The sequence below is a fragment of the Helianthus annuus genome, chromosome 13, assembly GCF_002127325.2.
Source record: "Helianthus annuus cultivar XRQ/B chromosome 13, HanXRQr2.0-SUNRISE, whole genome shotgun sequence".
NCBI classification, from domain to species: Eukaryota; Viridiplantae; Streptophyta; class Magnoliopsida; order Asterales; family Asteraceae; genus Helianthus; species Helianthus annuus.
This window is the reverse complement of record NC_035445.2, coordinates 75575129-75601316: the sequence shown is the minus strand read 5'-3', so window position 1 is coordinate 75601316 and position 26188 is coordinate 75575129. Positions and strand designations below refer to the sequence as shown.

The 26188-nt window shown below is 35.7% G+C and overlaps 1 long non-coding RNA gene and 1 pseudogene across 1 annotated transcript; one reads left to right on the top strand and one right to left on the bottom strand.

The window, feature by feature from the left end:
* The first annotated feature begins 9070 nt into the window (after window positions 1-9070).
* Window positions 9071-11932, top strand: LOC110898216. The gene is made up of 3 exons (XR_002569270.2): window positions 9071-9221; window positions 10363-10448; window positions 11750-11932. It is a non-coding gene; the product is annotated as an uncharacterized LOC110898216 (long non-coding RNA).
* A 616-nt stretch (window positions 11933-12548) lies between these two features.
* Window positions 12549-26138, bottom strand: LOC110898215 (annotated as a pseudogene).
* Window positions 26139-26188: the final 50 nt, after the last annotated feature.

Sequence of the window (26188 nt, the reverse complement as noted above, 5' to 3'; positions counted from 1 at the left end):
GTGTGTATTGTGTTAGCCTTAGGAAAGGCTTGTATATTAGAAGTCCAAAAGAATAGAGGGAAGCAAGGAAGAGAGAAGGGAATATTGTCTTAAACAGCAAATAAATGAGAAAGCTCCTAAACTATAGACTAGGCAAAGCAAGGCATTCCTAATTCCCTATAGTTATGGCTCTGATACCAATCTGGTATCAGAGTACTCCTACTATAGACTAGGGAAAACTATAGGAATTCTACCTAATTCCCTATAGTTATGGCTCTGATACCAATCTGTCACACCCCAACCGATGGCGGAAACATCGGGATGAGACGAACAAATTGCTCAAAACATCATAACACTACATGTGACAATATAATTAAATTTCATTTATTAAAATTGCAAAGTTTCATACATTGTCATAAAAGGAAATAACAAACATTAAACATAGTTTATTTCAAAAGTGGGTTTCTAGGCCATCCTATTCATTTCTTCAAATCTTGACTTCCTCATCCTGCAGTATGCATTTAAAATAAAGTCAACAAAACATGTTGGTGAGTATACAAGTTTGAATATAGTATAGTATGTTTGAAATAGTTTAACATGCTCAAATCCACGTGACTACATGAGTTCATATTAACAGTTATACTCGTAACGACGATATCTATGTGTTCAAACCAAAGTTTAACGCAATTAACATAGCCTAACCCTAGAAGGGTGGTAAATGAGTAACATAGAATAAACCTAACAATACCCATAATATTATGGGAGGGGCGTTACAACCTACAGCGCTGCCATTGTTAGGGGAGGCTTGCAAAGTTAATGAACACACAGTCATAAATGTTTAACAGTAGCATAACGTGATTAACATGAGTCAAATAGATTCACATGAAATGTGGATTGAGGGTGCAAAAATGTTTAACATAGTGTGCTTTGATATAGAAATGCATACTACACCCAAAAGTGTAAAATAGAAAATGGGTCATGTATACTCACCTTAGGTTGCGTTGCGTTTTTCATGGAAAAGATTAAGAACAAGAGATTTCCCAAGAGGATGTGCACAAGAGATTTACCTTATTAATTTTGAGGATTTGTTAAATATTGGGAATTTAGAGATTATTTAAATAACGAGGCATTTATAAAAATAATATTAATATTTCTAAAATCACATGTCTCATATTTTGTATTTAATGAAATGTATGACAATTTATTTATAAATAAGTAAATGTAATAATACTGATTTTTATATACTATTAAAATAATATTTCTGATTTTACCAAAGTATTTATAAATATTATTACTAAAATTCTGGATTTTATATAAATAATAATTCCTGATTATTATATATTTAAAATAATAATTCTGATATATATATAAATATTATAGATTAATAATTTTGATTGTTATATATATAAAACAATAATTATGATTATTATATATATATATATATAAAATGATAATTCTGATTTAATAACATAATAATTCTGATTTTAAAATATAATTTCTGATTTAATAAAACAATAATTCTGATTTTAAAATGTAAATTCTGATTAAAATAATAATTTATGATTTTAAAATATAAATTCTGATTTAAATTAATAATTCTGATTTTAAATATAAAAATTCTGAAAATAATAATTCAGATTTTAAATGATAATTTAAATAATAATTCCGAAAATTTTAAAAATAAATCTGATTTATTTTATTGTTAAAAAAAACAGAATAATAATTCTGTTATAAAATTCAGATTTAAAATATATTAATAAATCTGTTTAATAATAATAATAATATTAATAAATCTGTTTCTAAATAAATATAGTAATAATATATATTTGTTTAATATTATTAAATATATCTGAAAAATAAGGATTATAAATCTAATAATAAATTAATAATAATAACAATGGTAATAATATTAATAATAATAATATGAAAGAAACTGTAAATATACGAGAAAAAGGGAAATCGGAAACGAAATCGATTACCGGCGACTGGACCGTCTTCTCCGGCGATTCGCAGCGGCGAAGGTGGTGACCGGTGGTTCTCCGGCGGCGAAGGTGGTCGGAGGTTGTTCGAGGTTCCCGGCGGCGAGGTGGTTTCGGTTTCGGTTTGTTTCGGATGATCGGGTGAAAGGAATGAAGCATGAAGTTTAGTCGGGTTTATAAAGGAGGTGTCGGGCGTCGGTTATGACCTTGGAAGGTCACAAGATTCTGGTAAACAAGTCAAAAGTCGAAGAAGAAGATGAACAGTTGGCGGTTAAATTTGAATTCAGCATTTAATTTCATGTTAAATATAATACGGTTCCAAGTTATGCCGGATGTGGCATGCCCGGCCGAGTGGTTGTGTTGTTGCTTGTGAAGGTCAAGGTCACGAGTTCGATCCCGGTTCCACGCGGTTCAAACCCTCTTTTTTTATTAACTGATGATCTGACTAACTGGGTTAGTCACTAACTAAGTTTTCTAACTCAGTTAGTGCTGTCCTTTGATAAAATTAACCTGGTTAGCTGATTTAACCAGGATTTAGCTAACCAAGTTAGTTTAACTAACCAAAATAATCAAAAATCAATAAAAATTCAGTTTAAAACATTTATTTATTTAATTTTAATTAGTAGTTTATTTATTTAAAATATTAATAAAATAATATAAAAATTATTTTAACCCAAATTTCGATATTTTTACCGGATTAACGTTTAAATTCCCGATTTTTGTACGGTTTAGGGTAATCTCTTGGCAATGATGAATTTGAGAGCTGAGATTAAGATGTAATTTCACTGTTTTTACGTGTTTAACATAGTTTAACATGTTATCAATTGTTTTGACAATACACAGCATTCAAACACAAATATGAATAAAATAATGCACTTTCATTATGATTTCAAGTCTCGAGTACAATTTGGGAATAAAACCAAATACCACAAAGGTACATCTTACAAAAATAGAAAGTACAAGTAGACTTGCCAAAAATGGAAAGATTGAAAATACGAGGTGTTACATGGAGCCATTGTAAGAAACATCAACGATATCCAAGATGACATCGGAAGCATCCGGGAGTATATGGCGGGGCATGGGGGAGGAGGTGATGACAGTGATGAAGACATGGACTAGGCGGGTGGAGCAGGAATAGGAGCGGATGGTTGGAGATCCTACAGGTTAAATTCCCTTTCTATCGAACAATTTTCGGCCTGCGTGCCGAAGTGTTGAACAATTTACTTTTCCTAACTTATTTTTATTTTCTGCTTTTGTTTTTATCTTTAACTTGATGGTTTGGATGCTTAACTTGGTAATTTAGGACGTTTGGTATTGCTTGGTGCGGTATTTACTGATAAAACAGGTACAAACGAGGCTTAGAGTGCTAAACATTAGTACTACTAAAGCCAGGGCAGGAAAACCGGAGAAAGAAACCTGTTTTTCATCCCTGCAGACTGTCCACACGGGGTCGTGTCCGGCCGACACGCCCCCGTGCCCACCTCCCAGACCTGCTGTTTGTTTAATTTCTGCAGACTTTTGCCAGACACGGGGTCGTGCCCAGCCAACACGCCCCCGTGTCCATCTTTTGTAAGTTTTCATTACTGGCAGTTGAACACGGGGTCGTGTCCAACCAACACGGGGCCGTGTCCAGGATGCCAGTAACATAAAATTTTGCTTTTAACACCATTTTACACATTCAATCAACCTAAAAACTTATTTTTGGGACACATTGAGGACAATGTGTAATTTAAGTGTGGGGGGGATACTAAAACCTTGAATCTTGCAAGTCCTAATAACAAGCCTTACACAAAACTCTATTGGAACCGCTAATCACCCTTTCATTTTTTTACTTGTCTAAGTTTAAGTTGGGAATTCAAGTTCTAACTAAGGTTATATTTTTACAAGTTTACAACCGATAGCGTCGTGATAAAAAGAAACAACATAAGAAAATTATGAAAAGGCATGACAAACTTAGTTAAAATTTGATTATATATACTTGATCACATAAAAACCCTTTCCCACAAAAGTGAGTTTTGAGCCTTTAATCGAGCATACAAATACATATCTTTACACTAAATGCTCATTTTTCGTTTCTTGTGTGAATAGCCGCTTGGTTCGTACGACTCTAGAACTTGCCACAACAATACATTCCCGGTCCTTACCAACTTAAACCCGAGTAAGTAAATGATGGAGGCATTAGGACTAACCCTTTTTCTTTCTACACCATTATTTTTCATTTTTTTTACCACCTACCCAAAATCCCCCTAGTTAACCCCTTTGAGCCTAAACCTTTTCATTTCTTAACCCAAAACAATCACTTTTTTTACCCCCCTAAACCTCTTTATTTTTAACCCTTTTCTTTTAGTAACAACGTTCGGTTTTCTAATGACTCTTCCAAAAAAAAATTGTTGAAACCAAATAAACAAACAAGTTCATCAAAAATAACTTTGTTTGAAATAAATGGTTCATCAAAATAAATAAAAATGTGAAAAATAAAAGTCTTTCAAAAACCGACGATTGTTACGCTTTTCGCCCTTTTTACTAACCACTAACCCAACCACCCACCTTTAGCCCAAGCCTAACCCTTCACCCAAAAGTCCTCTTGATATTTACAAAGGTATATAGTTAAAAAGGTGGAGGATTGATTGCTTGGCAAGCTTATGGTAGAAGTAAGTTCCATGCCGCTCTCGAGTGATTCACTAAAAATACACCTTCGGCCGAGTGTTGAGTGATTCCCCGTGAGGTATGTGAACTTGTATATAAATGGAATTTTAAAAAAGGTATGTTATGCCCTAATAAGTAATTTATCTTATGAAACATTTTTAATAAATCATGACGAATAGGATTGTAAATAAATAAAAATAAAACCTAAATAAAGAATCTTGGAAATCCCGACACTCTATGACAAGCCCAAAACTTCTCTTCTACCCATTCCATTTGGGTGTGTAAGCCACATTATAAAGAGTTTTGCTTGAGGACAAGCAAAGATTCAAGTGTGGGGGTATTTGATGTGCACAAAATGCAACATATAAATTACATCAATTGTGGTATAAAACTAACCATTTTTTAGTACTAATGTTGGAAAAAGTGTGCTTTTGTCTTCCTTTTGTATTTTCAGGATTAAATGAGCTCAAAATAACAAAAGAAGCAAAAAGACAGCTAAATCTTACATAAATACAAGAAAAGGAACAAAAGTGGCATGCCCGACCTCCCGACAGCATCTCCCCAAGCAAAACAAAGAAGACAGAAGACTGAACACGCCCCGTGCTCAGTGAGCACGGGGCCGTGCCCAAAGGACAGCAGAAAAGACAAAGCCATAGAAGCTTCTGTTGCCCACCACGAGGCCGTGCCCAGCGGACACGGGGGCGTGGTCAACTCTCTGCAGACGCATTTATTGCAATTGCGAATTACAATTAATGAAGAGAGAGACGCGGATGGACACGGGGCCGTGCCTGAGCTTCTGTTCAGCCTATAAATAGGAGTGTTTGGAGCTCTTGCAACTCATCCCTTGGCACACCACCTCTCTCACACTTCACCCACCACCCACCACCACCATAACACCATCATCCACCACCATCATCCATTGTCCATCATAGAGTGTGTGAGTCGTCTCGGGATCCAAGATTGATCGTAAGAATTCTTGACAATCAAAGGCCATGTTTGCCTAAGTCTCTTACATCACTTGGTGAAGACAAGTGTTTAGTGTAATACTTTTTATTTCTAATCTTTTGCACTTTTTAATTGGTTTTGTATTAATGACTTTAATTACTAGTTTCTTATGTTGAAGGTGATTCTTCCTTATCGTTTGTCTGTGGTGTCTTGGCATTATTTTACTGTCTATATAAAATAAAAGATTTTCACCATTCATATCTCCACGGTCTATATGGAGGTATGTTAGCTACCTGGTCGGGGGTTAAGGGAACGGTTTGGTAAGAGTCTTGCCATTGTTCAGTGTATAGATCCTGCAAAGGACCTGGGTCAAATTTAGTAGGACCTCCTTCAATACCCAAAGGTATTGGATGGCGGGGGTCCAAACTCTTTGATCCCCTCATAAGTTAAACTACTATTAAAATTTTAACCCAGCTACTTAGGACTGTATCCCTGCTGACTCAGACTACGTAGCTGAGGGTAACGTCGCCTTCAAAAGAGGGGCCTACCACATTATGCATTAATAACTTAATTAATTATCTTTCAATAATCCGACCCTTTAGGATTGTATCCTTGCTGACTCAAACTACTGGGTTGAGGGTAACGTCGCCTTCAAAAGAGGGGCCTACTACAATAACTAAGATAATCTCTTAAACAAGTGCAAAAGTGCGAAAATAATCAAACGAGTCGGATCCAAGTGATTCATCTTGTCTATCTGTTTTTATTTTTATTTTATTTTTTAGCATTTTAGTTAGTTTTATTTTCATAGTTTAAAAACCTTTTTCTAACATTTTGATTTGATTAGACGTTGAGGATAAACCGGTACTAAAAGCTCTTGTGTCATTGGACGACCTCGGTATCTTACCAACACTATACTACGTCCACGATGGGTGCACTTGCCCATATGTGTGTTTACTGTTAGTAAATATCGTGTTATATATTTAAAACTTGGCTAAAAAGTGTAAAAGGGCTTAAAATATATACCTAAATTATATTACACCTAACGCACATCAGGAGCTTAAATCAGAAATGCAAAGGAAATATCCACACTTACTCCAGTAGATCTCGAGCTCTAAAACAAAGTGGGGAGGATATAACAACCCTCCTAAATAATCCAACACCCTAAAAAAAATATTTCGAGTGCCCCAATATGTCCTAAAATATACCCTGTATACGAAAACGGGCCCCGAATACCTTTATTTTTATTAAAATTAAATAAAAACAAATTTTAATGGGCTGTCGCGAGGCGCGAAGACCCCTTAGGAATCTTACGCGGGCCGCGACAGATGGGAGATCAGTCCGCACCCTAGAGCGCCACGTGTTAGGACGCGTGTGGAGGCTATGAGTCAAATCAGCCAAGCTAGGGCCTACCCTAGCTGGTTTCACGGGTCGCGTAGCCCTTGGCTACTACCTACGCGGGGCGTGACAAGGTCGACGATCACAACTATAAATAGATGCAATCGGCCTTCAGTTCCAGTCGCTCACAAATCTTTCTTTCTCTCAAATTCTCACATAGTATAAGCTATACTTGGACATAATACCCCCCTAAATAACGAAGTTCTGCCTCGTTGTAAGTATCATAACCCCGGTTACGTATTAGATACGCTGCCCGATTGATCGAGGGTTCCGTAACGGCTGTCGAGGTTCTGCTTGACGTAGTCGTTGGAATGCCGTCTCGGGGAAGGTATTACTAATGTAAATATTGGGTTATTATACTAACACGTGTGCATTTGTGTAATTTATAGATAATCACCAGGAAACCCTAAAGGAAAACCTAAGACAGCAATGTGAGTAATCTCCTTTTTGTAAAATGTTTTTACAAAACCTTTATTTATTTTAAAGTATAATTAAGCAGTGATTGAGTCTTTGTAATTCTTCAATTACTGTCGGTATGTTGGGGTTTTGTATACAAAATGTAGAACACGTTACCATTGGACAAAGAGTTAGCCAATGGGTAATATGACCCACCAGTCAGGATTGACAATATTGAATGAGTAATTGTGTAGATGTAAACATTGTAATCGCTCTCAATACTGTGAATTGATAAAACTGGGATTCACTCACCAGTATTTCCCACTGACAAAATGTTTTTAAACGCGTTTCAGGTAACCAAATTAGAAAGCCAAATAGAAGCCAGCTGGACAGCATTGAAGGCTTGGAAAAGTGGCTATAAAAGTTACCTAAATAAAGAAGATGTTTTATTTCAATAAAATGGGGTTTACCCCTATAAATCAGTTTGTAATGAAAACTTGGGTTTTATCCTAATACATTTATTTATATAAAATGTGGTGTTTTACTTCTATAAAATATTTCTTAACTACGATCCTGATGTAAATTCCACTGCCAAATTGATAAACACCGATACCACCGATACTGAATCTTGCGGCCGCCCGTTCCCGGGACAGATAGGGGGCGGGGGTTGTGACAGTAGGCACGGCCCCGTGTCCTTCTCCTTCTATGTCTTCATTTGATGCACTTGTCAGCCCATCTACACACACGACCCTGTGTGTCAATGGCACGGCCCCGTGGCCCTTGTACTTGCTGTACGAACCCATATTTGCAAATCTGAAAGTTGAGCATGGCCCGTGTTTAGGAGATCCGGCCCCGTGTCCCTTGTCGTCTTCTATTTGTCTTTATCTTCAAGGAATCTTGAATGTGGCACGGCCCCATGCCTGGTAGGCACGACCCCGTGTTAGGATTCTGGTTTGTTGTTTTTATTCTTGGGTTGAAGCTTGGAGGGTCTGTATAGTGTATCAACATCCTTCCTTCGTATTTATGCTGGTTTTTGTCGTTAATTTGTTCATTTTGTTCGTTTAAGCTCTTTTAATTCTGAAAATCAAAAGTAAACAAAGAAACACACTTTTTCCAACATTAGTACTGAAAAGGGTTGTTTTTATACCATATTTGATATAATTTATATGTTGCATTTGATGCATATCACCAGGCATTAAATGAAGACGGAAAAGGAAGGACACAGGTTAGATCAATCGGAGAACATCTCCACTTTTGCATTTAGGACTCTAATTTTGGGATCTATTATCAAAACACATATCGGGATTTTAAAATTCAAAAAACAGTTAATATCAAGCTATCCATTGTAACACCCCGAAAACGGGTTTGGTAATCAAACCACATTAATAGTAAAGACGGGTAAGAGTACCGTTAGTGGTAAAAATTAACCCGGTAAATAGTGAGATCAAAATAAATAAACTTTATATTAATTAAAAAGGAGAATAAATACTTTGAGAAAACAAAGTATATATAAGGCCCGAGTTAACGGTACTTAAAATAAAACAGGGTATAACTTCCCGAACCCACTAAGTAACTTGGAATAACAACCTAGTTAGTTAAGTGTTATAAGATGTCAAAGAAACTTGGTTAATAACACTTTTACAACACTTTGTTAGTTAAGGGGCTAAAGTTGGCTAAAGTGAAAGAGGTTTTATTTAATAAAAATAAAACACCAAAACACACACCTAAGTGTGTGTTCTGGTCGTGAGTTCTAACAGGAGAAAAAGGGGTTTCCTTAATGAACCCTAAAATACACAAAATCAACCAAATCAAGAGGGCAAATCAAGTCTAAATCGAAAACCAAGCTAGGATTAGTGATCATTCGGGCTAGAGGATCACAAGGTATGTCGAATTCCATCTTTTGGTGATGTTTTGAATTCATGGTGAATTATCATAAACGAAATTATTGCTTGCATGTTTGATGTAAGAGTGAAATTAGGATAAATCCATGACTAGGAACAAACCCTAGTGAGGATTTGATGAATTAATGATGAAAAACTATGAAATTGATAATTACCCATATATGTGTTAAGTGGGTTTTTATAACAATGTGATGAACACATGAATTTGAATGTTAGTTTGAGAAAGTTGGTGTTATAATTCAAGTTCTTGATGTCGATCATGTAGACTAGACATAGGTGCTTGATTTTGATACTAAAATTTAGTGACATATATGTGTTTGTAATGATATGTTGGTAAAATTGGGGTAAGGTGTTCAAGAGATAGCTTAGAGACTAATCTTGAATGCGAAACCCGCCAAGTGTTCGACGAAATGCTTAAATAATATGGTGCAGACCTGAATTTTGAAAATTCACAATAAATCACAGAAAAATCGTATGGGTGTGTACTTTATATGCCTAAAAAGGTCTCTAAGTAATCTGCATTTCGTTAGTTAATATGATGACTTGGTTCAGATGTTAAATGGGTCAAAAACGTTGAATTCGGTGGCTATTTCGAAAAGACAGCATGCTGTTTGGGCTAAAAATAAGCTGTTGTCCTGATTTTGTAAAAATCATATAAAATCATAGAAACATCGTTAGAAGACGTACCATATATGCCTAGAAAGGTATTTGAGAGTTCTACGATCCATCTTTGAACATGTTGATCTAATTCAGCTTTTAAATGAGTCAAAATGGTCAATTACAGCAGCTGAATACAAAATCGTTGCACATTAATAATGTTCTTATTAACCAAGAAAAAGACATAGGATTGTATATACTTGCTTTAGACATGAAGTATTGATTGTTGGAAACAAATAACACTTTATGTGACATGCTTAAAGTGTTTAAAATCACTTACTAACTAGTTTGTATAAGTAACTTCACTAACGGGTCAAACGGTTAGTGAATGAAAAGAATTATGGCATAAAACTAGTTGTTGAATATATGACATGATTAGATTGATAAGCGTGTAAAAAGACCATAGGGTGATGGCCATTGTATAGAATGACCAATTTAACCATCTTATGGATGTTATGATATAGTTTGACACTAAACAAGCTAGGAGGGAGCTTGGAAAGGAACGGGTCAAACGGAAGATGATTGCGAAGAATGTTTGCGCGGACGCGAGGTAAGTAAAGCTTACACCTTTATCGTAAGATATGTATTTATTTATAGATTATAATTACGACAAGGTTATATTCAAAATATGATTTTGACACGAAAAGATACGGGTCGGAACGTATCAAAAGACGAAAAACCATGTTTAATGGTAAAAATGGGTGAAATGGTAATTTGGTCATGGGATGACATAAATAAAAATGAGTTTTTGAATGGCTACCTTCTAAGTAAGCTTAAACGAATAAAAAGGGTAAAATGGTGATCTAGTCAAATATAAGCGCAAAATGTTTGGTCGTTTAGACCAAACGGGTCAAATGGTAATGTTGATATTAACAATTAACGACTAATAAGTGTTTGTAGAGTTTTATGCACACAGGATAAATCGGTCTATGAATTAGTGATGCTATGAATTAGCGATTATTGAGACAAGGTATTAAAACGGGTCAATATGTTGATCTGAACCAGGTACGCATATTGTGAGTTATAGATAAGTATACAGTAGATTGTGCATAACCAAGGGGAAAGATTTAAACTTAAAAGGTTTAAATCTTCGAAATAAGTCAAAAGAATTATGCGCATAGATTGGGTACTAGCCGCGTAATTCATAAAAGTTACAAACCCGAATTAAAGATTTTGAGATAAACATGTTGATGTATGCTTAATGGTTAATTAGAAACAAGTTTGTGGTTTAAAAACTTGAACAGGTCAAAAGTCTTTAAAAATGAATTTTAAAGCCAAGGGCTCGAAGCCTATTAATTTGTGAATTCAGATGTTAAGTTTGAAAGCTACCGTAAGTTACGGTATGGTAGCGAATTAATTGTTACGGCAGTTTTCTACTGCCTTATGGCAGACCAGTTTTGCCCAGTGGGGGGGGGGGATATTCCACGGTCTTCCCAACCGCCGGAGTGTGACACTCCGCAGGTTAGCTTAGTCCCATAGCCACCTGGGGGTTAATACCCTATACCGAGTCGATCTGTTTCCCCATGGAAGATGTGGGAGGCTGGTGACCTTCCCTGGAGTCGAACCCGGGTCTCTTGGGAGAGAAAGGGTGAGACTGGCCAACTGGGACACCCCAGTTGGTTATGACCGTAACTTACGGTGGATACCGTAAGTTACGGTAGAGCCCAGTCACTTTTGCTGAATTTTGCATATCATAGTTAATCGAATCCGTTTTTGAGCATAGTTTCGATTACGGCATGCGACGGGTGTAAAACCTGCAAATCCTTGTTATTTTAATTGTTTGGCTCATGGGACTTGTATTAACTTGTAAATAAACTATCAAAACTAACTTTTTGTTGGTTTTGATTCTAGGTGAATGTTATATGCTTCCGCATGAAGATCAAGCCATGAGCAAGAACCGAACACACCTCTCAATGAAGCTTCCGCATTCGATCTTGTTTTCTTTTAATAAAAGTGGATTATGTAAACACTTTTAATGATGTTTTGGATGTTGTAAACATGTTTAAATTCTTATGATGTAAAAGTTTTTGTTAAGTGACATTTTTCATATAAAATGCTTACTTTAATGTTATGTAAATGTTAAAAAATTATTATGGGTGTTACATCCATGTTCATCTAAATGTCAATCTATAAACATCACCGCTAATAACGATTTTAACTTTACCAAAGCATAGTCGTTTACCTTTTCTATTAACATACTATGCCACTGTTATTTTTCGTCAATATTTTAAAAAATCTGAATATTTTCATAACAGAGCCCTACTTGCTACGAACGAGGTTGTATAGAAAGTAAATGATCGCCTACTTTCATTGCTTCCACACAAAGAAAAAGAATACCTAAGTTATGTAAATTGGATTATTTATAAAAATAATTCAATTATGTAATGTGCAAACATTGTAAAGTTACATGATTTCTACCTTTAAATCCGTATAATACACGGATTTATAATCTAGTAAATTAATAATATTAATACTAATAGTGGAGTTAAGAGTCAATATAGACAAACAACAATGAACGACATCATTTGTATCACATTCATATTTCTATATTTTATATAATTATTTATAACATTGTAGCAATCGAAACATAAAACAAATTACTGACAACCCAACGGGAGCACATAAAACAAAATATTAACTACGCATAGTTTTAAAAACTTGGTACAAGCATCAACTGAGTCTTCCTTTGAACCATGGCTCCAAAGCTCTCGGTCATGTCAAGTTGGCCATGGCTAGAACCGTTGGGGAGTTTCCACTTAAAGTAATAAAGTATATTAGCCAACGGTAGTTGCACGTTTGCTAGACCGAGTGCCGATCCTGGACACATCCTCCTCCCGGCCCCAAATGGAAGATACTCGTAATCCGCACCCATAATGGTCGTGTTGCTATTTTCGAACCTCTCAGGGATGAAACTTTCAGCGTCTTTCCAGTATTCGGGATCCCGGTTTATTGCAAACACGTTGACAATGAGTTTGGTCTTGTTGGCTACATCATATCCGGCTAGATTCATTGGTTGTCGGCACTCTCTTGGTAGGACCAACGGTAGTGGAGGGTGTAACCTCAATGTTTCTCGGATCACAAGGTTTAAGTAGGGAAGGTCTTGAATGTCATCTTCTTTTATTTTCTCTTTACCGTTTACGGCTTGCCTTACTTCGGTTTGTACCTTCTCCATCGCTCTCGGGCACCTTATTAGCTCGGAAATCACCCATTCGACTGTCGCGGAGGAGGTGTCTGTGCCGGCTCCGAACATGTCCTGCATCATTCATTAACCCTTTTAAAAATACAAAAACACATGTAACTATTATTAATAAATTATTATCAATATTTTCAAAACCGAACCGGGTATTCAACCGGTCTATATCTTACCTGTTTGTTGGCCAGGTTAATTCAATCGGTTTTAATAAAAAAAAATGATTGACATAAATAATTTAAAAGTAAAAAATGAGAAAACTAAAAAAAACTAACTAAAAAAATCCTAAAAACATGCCAATTTTTTTCACAATTTTTTTTTTAAATTTTCACTCCTTTTTATATATAAAAAAACTTTTTTTTAGTAAAAAAAACTTCTACTTCACCTGTGCATTATATGTGTACTGCACATATACATTATATGCTTAAAGTTAGCTTTTGAGTTTAGTTTAACTTTTAGGTTTACATTTTTTGGAGGTTTAGGATTAGGTTTTTGGGTGTGGGGGGTGGGGGGTTTAGGTTTTTGCGGGGTGGGTTAGGTGCTTTAGGTTTTTCCATATTATTGCACATGTGCAATACAAGTTTTTTTTTTTTTTTTTTTTGAAAAAAGTTTTTTTAATACATAAAAATTAGCAAAAATTAGTTAGTTTTTTGGTTTTCTCATTTAAAGTAGTTTTCTCATAATCCATCCCTTATATATATATAGAGAAAGTATAATGTACTTCACGCCTTAACGTACATTAACGGACTTCACGAAATATATAACATGCTTAATTATTTTTTTGCCCAAAATAACGTGCGTGATTTTGGATCCCATGCGTGATTATGTGGTCCCATGCGTGATTATGTGGTCCCATGCGTGATTATATGTTCCAAGCGTGATTATACCCCTGATCCAACGGTTACCATTGTCTCCTACGTGAAGTATGATAAGCCGTGAAGTATGTTAACCTTTCTCTCTCTCTCTCTCTCTCTCTCTCTATATATATATATATATATATATATATATATATAGGTAAAGAGTACTGTACAATATTGCTTATCGTACATTACGTACGCTTCAATCTCAGCCGTCAGATCATCTTCCCGCATTTTTAAATCGCATGTTGTTTTTTATAACAATTTCGCATGTGATAATTTATTATGAATTCGCATGTTTTTTGTACCAATTTCGCATGTGATAATTTTGATGAAATAGCATGTTGTTTTTTTATAACAATTTCGCATGTGATAATTTTTTATGAATTCGCATGTTGTTTTTTGTACCAATTTCGCATGTGATAATTTTGATGAAATAGCATGTTGTTTTTTTAACAATTTCGCATGTGGTAATTTTAATGAAATCGCATGTTAAAAAACCAACATGCGAAATTGTTACAAAAAAACAACATGCGAATTCAATGCGGGAAGATGATCGGACGGCTGAGATTGTAGCATACGTAATGTACGATAAGGGCATTTGTACATTAACCTAACCATATATATATATATATATATATATATATAGTCAAATTTCGAATTATACACATATGTATATAGTCAATTTAAACTTTACATATGTGTATACTACCAAAAGCTTAGGGAAAAATGTGGTCCAGAATGCTTCTCAAGTTTCTCAATTAGCCTAGTGTTTCTTACACGATCCTAACCCTATATATATAGGCTTCGGTTTAATTGATAACCACCACGAATTGTGAGAACAATGAGAATTCCTACTTCCCGCGTGGGTTGGGCCACGATTTTTTCCATAAACGTAAATAAAAATATTATAAGCACATCTGTCAAAAAAAAAATTGTCGAGTCGATAGTTACATCTAATGTAAGTTTTGTTTACGCCTGAAGTAAATTTTGTTACAGCGATAAAAAATTTTTTACACCTGATGTAAATTTTGCATGCAACATATGAGAGCACTGGATCGATGACGAACATCAACATTGCACTTGATTCGCACTGGATCGATGATGAACATCAATATTGCACTTGATTCATGACGTGAAACATCAAAACATAAACAAGATAGAAAGATGTAGAAAATGAAACCCTTTAATGTTGAATCAGTCATCACAGATTACATAAACCGAAAGAGTATACATCATCTACAAGCTAGTTTAGATCACAAAGATCTAAACCTAGCTTTCTCTCACTAACACATAGTCACTCTCTCTTTAGAAATGCTCACCCAGAACTCTCTGAAAGATTGCACAAGGCTTGCCCTAATCTCACCTATCAACACATATATATAGACTAGGAACTAAACTCAGACAAAACACATTGTCCAGGATACAACAAACAAACCCATCCGAATTTACATAAATTCAGACATTACAATCAACAACAAACCAACCTCTGAAAATGTACTTCCACCATCGTGATCAAAGTCTTCAACCGAGTGTCTGAAATCATTTAATCTCGAATCTTCAAAATCAAATCTCGTATCTTCACGAATTCACCAATTACCCGATGACTTTCGTTTCTGATCTCCCCCTCAATGTAAGAACCTCCTAATTATTTCGAGAATCTGACTAGTCACCAGCTTGGAAGGGGAACCAAGAAGACTAATCATCTCTACTCTAACCGACATGTGATAAAGGCTAATCAATCTTCAACTAGTTGCCAAACGAACAATTAGCTTCAACACGTCAACACTTAATCAAACCTCGAATAAACTCGACGAAACTCAATCACACACTAGATCTAAAATGATAGTGACGATTTCCGGTTGTGGATTCGAGATTGTCGGGTGGATGTTGGTGGTGGTGGTGGTGGAGGAGTAGAGGAAGCCATGAAGATGAAGAAAACATAATTCAGATCTAGATCTAGGGCTTTTTTTATAAAGTAAGTGGATCAAAATGCCCATCCACCTTAAATTTTAAAAAAGACACATGTCAATACCATATGGCTTCTTAGATTTCTCACCAAAAACATACTTCCTATTTGATCTTAACCCATAATAATAATAATAATAATAATAATAATAATAATAATAATAATAATAATAATAATAATAATAATAATAATAATAATAATAATAATAATTCCGATACGACCACCTGTCTGTTCAAATAAAAGCGATTTAAATACACACAATCAGACCGGTGATGTGTCAGTTCCCAATCCGGTCGAGTTCTGAAAACACTGGTTACTATCAAATGCATGCTTACCAAAATGATGGCTTTAACATTATCAGTGGTCAAAGGGAACTCCTCACTATTTTTAAGCCTTAGCAGCACATCAAGCAAACTCTCATTCGACTTACTAGCAGTGTGTTCAGACACAAGATTATTAATCAAGCTATCAAGCTTGTTATGAATACTGGTCAACCTCCCCCTCTTGCCCGAAAGATGATGCAAAAACTTTTTAGATGGAAAGATATCCGCCACATCAAACCCACCAGTTTCTCTCAATATCTCCTTCACAATCTCAGTAAACTGTTTCTGATCCTTGATCCCTTTTCCAAAAGCTGCTCGACTCAAAATCGTCGCGATCACCTTGAAAATACCCTCAGAAAGATTAAAGGGTGTACCCGAACCAGATGCTTTGATTTCCTGAACCAAGTTCCAACATTCCTCTTCACGGAGTGATTGGAATGACTTTACTTTCTTTACACTTAGAAGCTCTAGAGTGCAAAGTTTGCGTAGTTGTCGCCAGTATTCGCCGTAGGGTGCATTAACTATGTCTGTGTTGTGATATGCGATGATCTCACCGGTTAGAGTCTCGGGTCTGTTTGCGAAGGTAATGTCGTATGTGGTTAGCATCTCTTTAGCCCATTACGGAGATGATACTACGATCGCGGAGACCTCACCGAGTTGAAGATGCATCAATGATCCGTACTTTCGGGCTAAGCACGTAACCCCACGATGTGGCATTGTGCCTGTACATCAAGAAAAAGTAAGTATAATTTCTAACTGTGGTAAGAATTAGGGGTGTTCATGATCTGCTTCTGTCGGTTGGAAATACTGAGCCGAACATGTAAGTAGGGTTTTTTAAACATTTAATCAAACCGGTTGGGTTGGTTGGGTCGGTCAGACGTTCATTTTTGGTGATTTGCATGTTTGGGTCGGTGTTCTATTTTTTAGTTTTAGCACCGGGTCGTATCATTAGATCTTCGAATTTTTAGTAAAATAATAGGTTAAAATTATCGAACCTTTTGCGTTTTGAGTATTAAAGCGTTTAAAAGAGAAACTATGCGGTAGAGTTGGTAACTCATGGATAACAAACATTAATTAGCATGGAGTGCTTGGTTAAAAGTGCAAGGCACACTAAGGGGGTGTTTGTTTTATGTGAAAAGCACTTCTTGACCTCTTATGTTTGCCCCACGCAGACCACGCGCAGACGTTTGAGTCTGCAGTGTGTTTGTTTTTTAGAAGTGATTTCATTAAAAATAATGTCTTCTAGACCTCTTCTTGGGGCAGATATGGACTCCTCTCTTCAAGGGTCTTCTCATCTCTTCTGCTCATTCAAAACAAAAGTTCTCCAAACCCTAGCCATCTCCTCCCAGCCGACACCCCCACCCCCTCCGCCACCACCTCCACTTCCTCTGCCACCACCACATCTCTGTCACCTCCATCTCCTCCTCCACCACCTCCACTCCTCCGACACCTGTTTCCTCGTCGCCTAGCCGGCGTCGACAAGCCACCCAGCCGTCTGCCATCCTCCTTCCGTCTTCGGCAAGCCACCCCAGCCGTCCGTCGTCCTCCTTCCACCGCCATCGAAGACACTTCAACACCAGTTACGTAGTTTTTGTTGTTTCATAGTTATTATCATGTTTTTATTACAGTCACAAAGAAGTTGTTTGTTTTTATTGACTTCCTGAAACACCCAAACAATTCCCTTTAAAAATCTGATTTTTGTTTTCGTAGAAAAAAGTTTCCATCTTTATACAAACCGATTGTTCTTGTTATTTTGAGTGAATCACAATGGTTGCTGTGGCTATTCTAAGATCAAGATCACCAACAGCTTCTTGCAGAAGTTAAAAAACCAAACACTTTTCTACTTGCAGACTGTAGAGGTTTGGTCCATCACTTCTACCACAGATGTCTGCACATGTAGGGATGGAATGGGTCGGGTTCGGGTCAGGTATTGGTAATCCCATACCCATACCCATACCCGATTGTAAAATCGTGTCCCATACCCGGCCCAATACCCGTCGGGTATTTGTCGGGTAATTACCCGTCAGGTATCGGGTATACCCGCGGGTATCAGGTATACCATTAGTTTGTTAAAAGATATACGTTGGCATTTCCAAATACATTTCTTTACTATCATAATTATGATATAATTTTATATATACAACAACTATTATAAACACAAAATGTACATTACAAACATATAAGTTATATCATGAATTAATAATAACTTTATGATACTTATACACTTATATGTATATACTTCACAACAAATAAAATATAAATACTATTTTCAAATACATATACAAAAATAAAATTTATTTTTTTCACAATATGAACATACTAAGATAAATCACTAATAGACAATGGCTAATGAAAAATATAAATATAAATATAAATATAAAAATTTGGGTATATGATCGAGTATATAGTTCGGGTATCACCTAATCCCATACCCGACCCATATCCACGAAAATTTTTAAAACTAATCCCATTCCCGGCCTAATACCCATCAGGCATCGGGTATACCCGTCCCATTTGTGTCGGGTTTCGGGTATACCCGTCGAGCTCGGGTATTTTTGCCATCCCTATGCATATGTGATCCACAAACTGCAGATATTTTACCTCTAAAAAACAAACAACACCTAAGGCATTAAAAGTTTGCCTTACAAAAAGTGTATTCAGACACAACTGTCATAATCATAAATTTTTTATTGAATTTTCATTTTCCTATAATGCTTTTCATTTTCCTGTAGGGGTGAAGCAATAGGTAGTCTATGAATGCGAAAGACCACATGAAAATATAAAATCATAACTATAAAGATATTAGTTTAACTAGTTAAAGTGTCATACAGATTAACTTAACTAGTTGATTTTCCGCCCGCGTGTTGCGGCGGGGACTTAATGTCTGTGAAATGCGTCGGCAAGCAGATACCGAATATCAAAACATAAATAAAAATTACGTGGTAATGATAGTCACTTCGTCCTAAAAAAAGCGATTTTAAATAATCTAATATATAATAATAGGACCCACACGTCCTACACGTTGGAAATTCGGTTGTTTTCAGTTTAGTTATTACGGTACTAACACGTAAAATATGGATGAGCTCGGTACAGGTAAAGGCACCAAAAGTACCAATCCGGAAAATCATCGAAATTAGGTATCGGCACCAAAAATGTTCGGTACCATACGGTATGGTATTTGAGGGTAAAAACCGGTGCCGAACTGATACCGAAAATGTCAAAAGTCAGTACCATTCGATACTGAAAATATATCTGGTTTGGTAAATTTGATACCCGATACCATTTGCTCATCCCCTTGATAATGTTACTATTCATTGGGTTGTGTAAGAAAAGTAATTTAAACGGTGCAATTACTTGCGTTGCTACGTTGTTACAGGATTTGATGAGCTCGGTACCAACCGTTACAGAAAATACCGTTACCAAAAATCCCTAAAAGTGGATACCGGTACCGAATATACCTGGCACAGTACGGTTCGGTACCGGTCGGTACAATACCGGTATTTGAGGGTAAAAACCGGTGAATACCGGTGCCAAACCGATACCGAAAATGTCAAAAGTCGGTACCGATTCGGTAACGAAAATATACCCGGTTTGGTAAATTTGGTACTGGTACCAATACCCGATACCATTTGTTAATCCCCTTGATAGTATTAGTGTTCAATTGTCTTCAAATTTTAATATTATTATTATTACTGTTCATTGTCTTAAGATTTTAATATATAGGTAATTAGGATTATCACCATCGCCGCGTTCCGGCGAACTTCTTTTGTTATCTAATCTGTGTTTACATGTGTTTTGAAATCACTTCGAGCGCGTTGCGTACGGAACCACCGACAAGAATAAAAAGAAAATGTAGGAAAAAAACATAAAAAGATAACCGAAAGAAAATCAACCAAAAAAGTTGTATGGTAATGATGTTGTTCGTATGAAACCCGTGGTCAGAGATGAGCAAATGGTACTGGGTACCGGTAACGAATTTTGTTGATTCGAAAGATCTTAAGTACCAATTCGGTACCGACTTTTGGCGTTCCTGGTACCGATTTGCTACCGGTTTTTACCTTCATATACCGATACCATAACCGGTATCTTCGGTACCAGTAGCGATTCGGTATCGATTGGCACCGAACTCATTCCTACCCGTGAAACTAAAAAAAGAAATAATTAGAAGTTGAAGAAAATCAACAAAAAAGTTGTACGATATCGTTGTTGTTTGTACGGTACCCGTGATTGGTATCAGTTTTTACCGAATTTCCCGAACTAAAAGATTTTCAATATCAACGCTGGTGCCGCTTTTTACCTTCATGCACCGATAACGAACAGGACTGTACCGGTATTTTCGATACCAACACCGATAAATTTGAAGTTTTACAAAGCATTATATTATCATCATCATACTTAGTAAATCCCACCAATAGCAAAGCTAAAGTAGGGTCTGAGGAGGGTAAGATGTACACAGCCTTACCTCTACCCCGTAGGAATAGAGAGGCTGCTTACAGTGAGACCCCCCGGCTCGATAGAAGTTTTGCATCAAGCCTTAGACATAAGGCACAAAATACTCAGCAATTGAGACAACTGCGGATTAGTGCATATACCCCTTGTCTTTCGGCTATCAATGCCATCACATGATGCATGATTAATCATCCCCATCTTTTAACATTATTTTCACGAAATTAGTAAAATAACGTTAAAATTAGTGCACTTTCACTTTTGCCCCCAAGCGCCCACACACACACACACACACATATATATATATATATATTATGTGCATACCGCAAGCGATTATATCATATTATTAAAATACCGAAAATGAAAAAAAAAATACAAAACATTGTATCACTTATAGCATTTACAAAGTATTTTATTGAAATCTTATTTTAAAAGTTAGGGTAAATCACACTAGCGGGTTGCAGTAGATGGCCTTTAACTTCAATAATTACAGTCACAATTCTTTATTTGGAAAACTCATTACGCGTTACGTCCTTTCTACTAACAAAGGTTAGATTTTGTTGTTAAATCCAGCCATGTGCACTGCACATGAGAGTATCATGGTCATTCTCTCCCATTTACTCAAATAAATAGATAAAAAATATAGTTACTTTTTGTTAAAAATAAATAAATATATATATAACAGTTGTGTCTCCTCCATCAAATATCATGGTAGTCGTAGATCCGACTGTCAAGTTGGTTTCTGATTCAGATTCCAATTTGAAAGTGCAATGTGAGGGTGGTTTGATGGAGTGTTGATGCGGTGGTCAAGGGTTTTACTGGGAAGTGGCGGTTTTATACTTGCTTCCCTCAAAGAACTGATAACATTTGGTTTCACGGTCTGAATCTTCAAAGTCTTTGGTGGTATTCCAGCTACATATTTTTTAGAGTTGGCCAAGTGGTATGACTTTTGGTCAAATATCATTTGTAGTTCTTCTTTTGCCTCACGAAATATTTTAAATATACGTGTAATACTTTCAAATTTGTGTTGGTTTTGTGTTTCTATAATGTTTTGTGAAGTGATAATGTGTTATCTTTGTTCTTCTTGTTGATTAGAACATAGTTTAAGGATTTTTTTTTTTTTCATATGTTTTCTGATATTTATGCCATTGTTGTTAATTTATGGCTTAAAAAGAGTTTTAAGTTTGATTAATCCTGACTTTCCTTTTATACATTGAGTTTATACATATTAACTATACGATGTATCTGTATGTTTCCAAGTTGTTTTATTTCCCTTGTTTTATTCATCACATACAAGTTGTGATAAGTTACTGATTTCCGGTGACTGCCGAAGTAAACATTATAGTACCCCAGGTAAAGATATTTCAAGTTTGTTAAGTTTCCAATCTCCGGCGGGATACTTCCGATGAGCTCATTACTGGAAACCGCTAAATATTCAACGGGTTACCGACTGTACTCCACCGGAATAATCTCGGAGAAATAATACTTCACCAGACTTAGCGGTGGTAAATTGTACATCTATCACCTGTGGACTTGGGTTTGATGAAGGGGGCTAGGGTTTGACGAAGACGAAACTGATGGTAGTGGGCCTTAGGAACCACCGGTGGTGGTGGTTGTGAGAGAGAAGAGGTGGATAGTGGTGGTTTTGGTGTTAACGGATGAGATTCTCTGATTTTGAACCTGAGAGAAGAATTTTTAACCAGGTTATGGGCAAAGTACAAAAGTACCCTTATGCGCCTTTCACATGCCATAATTAACTGAAAATTTTAACCAGGTTATGGGCAAATGACGTAGGGTGTAACGGTTTTTATAAAAAAATGACTGTGACTGTAATTACTGAAGTTAAAGGCTATCCATTGAAATCCGATACAAACATAAAGGACGAAAAATGTAATTTACCCTAAAAGTTATAATAGGAGAAAAATATGTGTAAAATAATGTTATAATAAAATAAATAAGATGCCATCGCCACTTTGGTGGGATGGTAGAGACTTTGTGTTTTTTGAGAAGAGATCAGGGTTCAATTCCTAGCATGAGATAAAACTTGGTGTAATTTAGGATAAGTGTTGTGCAACATTTGTCGTTCAAAAAAATAAAATAAAATAGTTAAGATAATATGAAATTCTTGTTACTATTCATAATGTATAAAAGGAAATTTAATATATATATATAGATAATTTTATTATTTGTTACAATTCTTTGATAAATAAGATAATATGAAATTCTTGTTACTATTCATAATGTATAAAAGGAAATTTAATATATAGATAATTTTATTATTTGTTACTATTCATTGGCTACTGAAGTTAAAGGTTATCCATTGAAATCCGATACAAACATAAAGGACGAAAAATGTAATTTACCCTAAAAGTTATAATAGGAGAAAAATATGTGTAATAAAATAAATAAGATGCCATCGCCACTTTGGTAGGATGGTAGAGGCTTTGTGTCTCTTAAGAAGAGATCAGGGTTCAATTTCTAGCATGAGATAAAACTTGGTGTAATTTAGGATAAGTGTTGTGCAACATTTATCGTTCAAAAAAATAAAATAAAATAGTTAAGATAATATGAAATTCTTGTTACTATTCATAATGTATAAAAGGAAATTTAATATATATATAGATAATTTTATTATTTGTTACTATTCTTTGATAAATAAGATAATATGAAATTCTTGTTACTATTCATAAAGTATAAAAGGAAATTTAATATATAGATAATTTTATTGTTTGTTACTATTCATTGGATTTGAAAATTAATATATAGATAATATATAGATAATGGTCGGTACAAACTAATTGTTTTTTTTTCTTTTTTTATCTCAAAATTCATATTTTTAAGGCATTATAAAGACTTATGTATGATTATGTGATTAAGTTAGTTTATAACTCTTCTATAGCCAACATATTTAATATGTCATACCTTTTGTATGATTTCAATTATGTATTAATCATGAATAGTTTCTAATATAAGTAACTTTCTCAAATCCAATCCAGGTGATAACCTAGTTAATAATAAATACGTATTACAATTAAAAATATTACATGTATATTGTTTGATTCGTGTACATGAAGATATTATTTTATTTTTATTATAACTATTTTTTTTTTCAATGGGTAAATTTTTCGACAGCTTAATTATTCCATCTTTATCTTGCACTTGTAAGGCCACTCGGGGCGGTAGCGTGATGATGATCCATCACGCGTTGAAAAGGAACGGAACACCGCCGCCGCTGAATCCATCACGCGTTGTATATGTAACGCGTTAAACCCACCACGCGTTGAACTTTTGAATTTTATACCGTTGCAAATGACTGTTAATTTTTTTGACCGTTTGTTTGATGAATTTGATTATTTTTTTTATATAAATCCAACATATTTCAATACACAAACTCAAAAACCTCTCAACTATTCTCACACTCAATACAAAAAATTAAAACACTCTCCAACTCAATCTATATAATTTTACAAGAAATATGGAAGGTTCAAGCAAGAGAGGTGGCGGATCGAAAAAAAGAGGTTCGGGTACGAAGAAAAATCCCGTAAGGCCCAAGGTTCGAGCGAATCTTGGTGAGCCGGCGCGCTTTAGGTTGCAAGACGAACCCGACCAAGTCCCACCCTTTCAAACCCAACAATATCCACCCTTTCAATCGCAAACGTACCATAACCAACCGTTCGTTCCACCGTTTCAACCTCACCAATTTCAATCGCAAACGTATCAAACCCAACCCCACACACTCGACCCACTACTAGAAGACAACACCCTCATTCATAATAAAAACAGTTTTTATAAAAAACAGTTTTAATAAAAAAACAGTTTTATATAAAAAACAGTTTTTATAAAAAAAAACAGTTTTAATAAAAAAAACAGTTTTATAAAAAACAGTTTAAAAAAAAACAGTTTTTATAACATTTTATATTTTTTTGTAGAACCAAAACCCACAAAGTGGAGCGAGCGAGGCGACGATCATGCAACAAGCCACCGCAGAGTATTGCCGAATGTACAAAAAGATAACTTTTCCACACGTGGCAGCATGGGAAGTTGCGAGACATCACCCGAAGTGGGTCCCCGTTGAGTTGGTTGACACGCATGATCCTACGGCTCCAAAAAAACGAGGCGGTTCGAAAAGATCAAAGACATCCGAGTCGGGGAACTACACGACTTCCGCGTCGGATAACTTGCCCCAAATGAACTTAAACGACGACCCTCTTGACGAACCCGATCAACCCCTTGACGAGCCCGTTGAGGAAGATACACCCACAAGGCCACGACGCAGACGAGGTGGTGAATCGTCAAGCAAAGGGAAGGAGGCGGTGGCGGAGTCGATCTTTAGAATCGAAGAGGAGAAAATGACCCAATTCAAGAAGGCCGAACAAAGAAAAGAAACAATGATGTCCCTAAAAGTTGAACGGGAGCAGACGTACAAGGAACACTTGAAAACGATTGAAAGACAAAATGATTTAAAAATCTTGTGTGAAAACCACGCCCATCTCGACGAACCGTTCAAGTCAGTTTTCATTCAACAAAAGCGCGCGATTTGCGCAAAGTGGGGTTGGGAGATGCCGCCTGTTTAGTTGTTTTTTTTATTTGGTTATGTAATTTATTTTTAAAGTTTAATGAAATTTATAATTTAGTGTTTTATTTTTAATTTCTAATTTTAAAATGAAAATTAAAAAAATTGGGAGTGATAGAATTCCATCACTAGTGATTCCACCCCTCCTACATTTCTATCACTAGTGATAGAAATTTGGTTGATGACATGTCATGATTTGATTGGAGAGTGAGAGTGATAGAATCCATCACTAGTGAACCACCCCTAGTCCCCTAAGGATTTGAACTCACAACCTCACATTTGTTGTCTCTTGTTTGTTCTCGAGCTGGGGGTCTCTCTGGAAGCAGTCTCTCTATCTCTAGAGATAGAGGTAAGGTTTGCCTACATCCCACCCTCCTAGACCCTACAAGTAGTTTTGCTATTTGTCAGATTTACTGGGTACGAGTGATTAATTGATTGATTGAACCTCACATTGTAAGGGATGACACCATACCACTAGACCAATAGGTAAGGAGTTATTATAACTATATAGATTAAAAAAATATCATATCTTTTGTTTTTCAATATTTCAGCAGCTTGGGTTTTTTCAGTTTCCAAACCATATATAAATCATAAACCGAACGAGTTCACTCCTAAACCGACATATCGGTCTGGACTATTCTAACAGTTTCAACGATTTTTGAATACCGCTAGTAAAAAATAGAACACTATAAACCCTAAGTAATATATATTCTCTAGTAATAGACACTATTACGTACCGATTAAGTGATGCATGTGACCGATAATGGGGAGTCGCCATGGCTCAGGAAGGCGGTTTTTGGTGGATGTGGGACGAGTGACGAGCTTGTAAAGGAAGAAGACAATTGTGGCTAGTGCAATGGAAGATGTGAGGGAGACTTCCATTGTTGACAATTTGCATGGCTTAAGTTATCATATAAGTTTGTTTATATAGT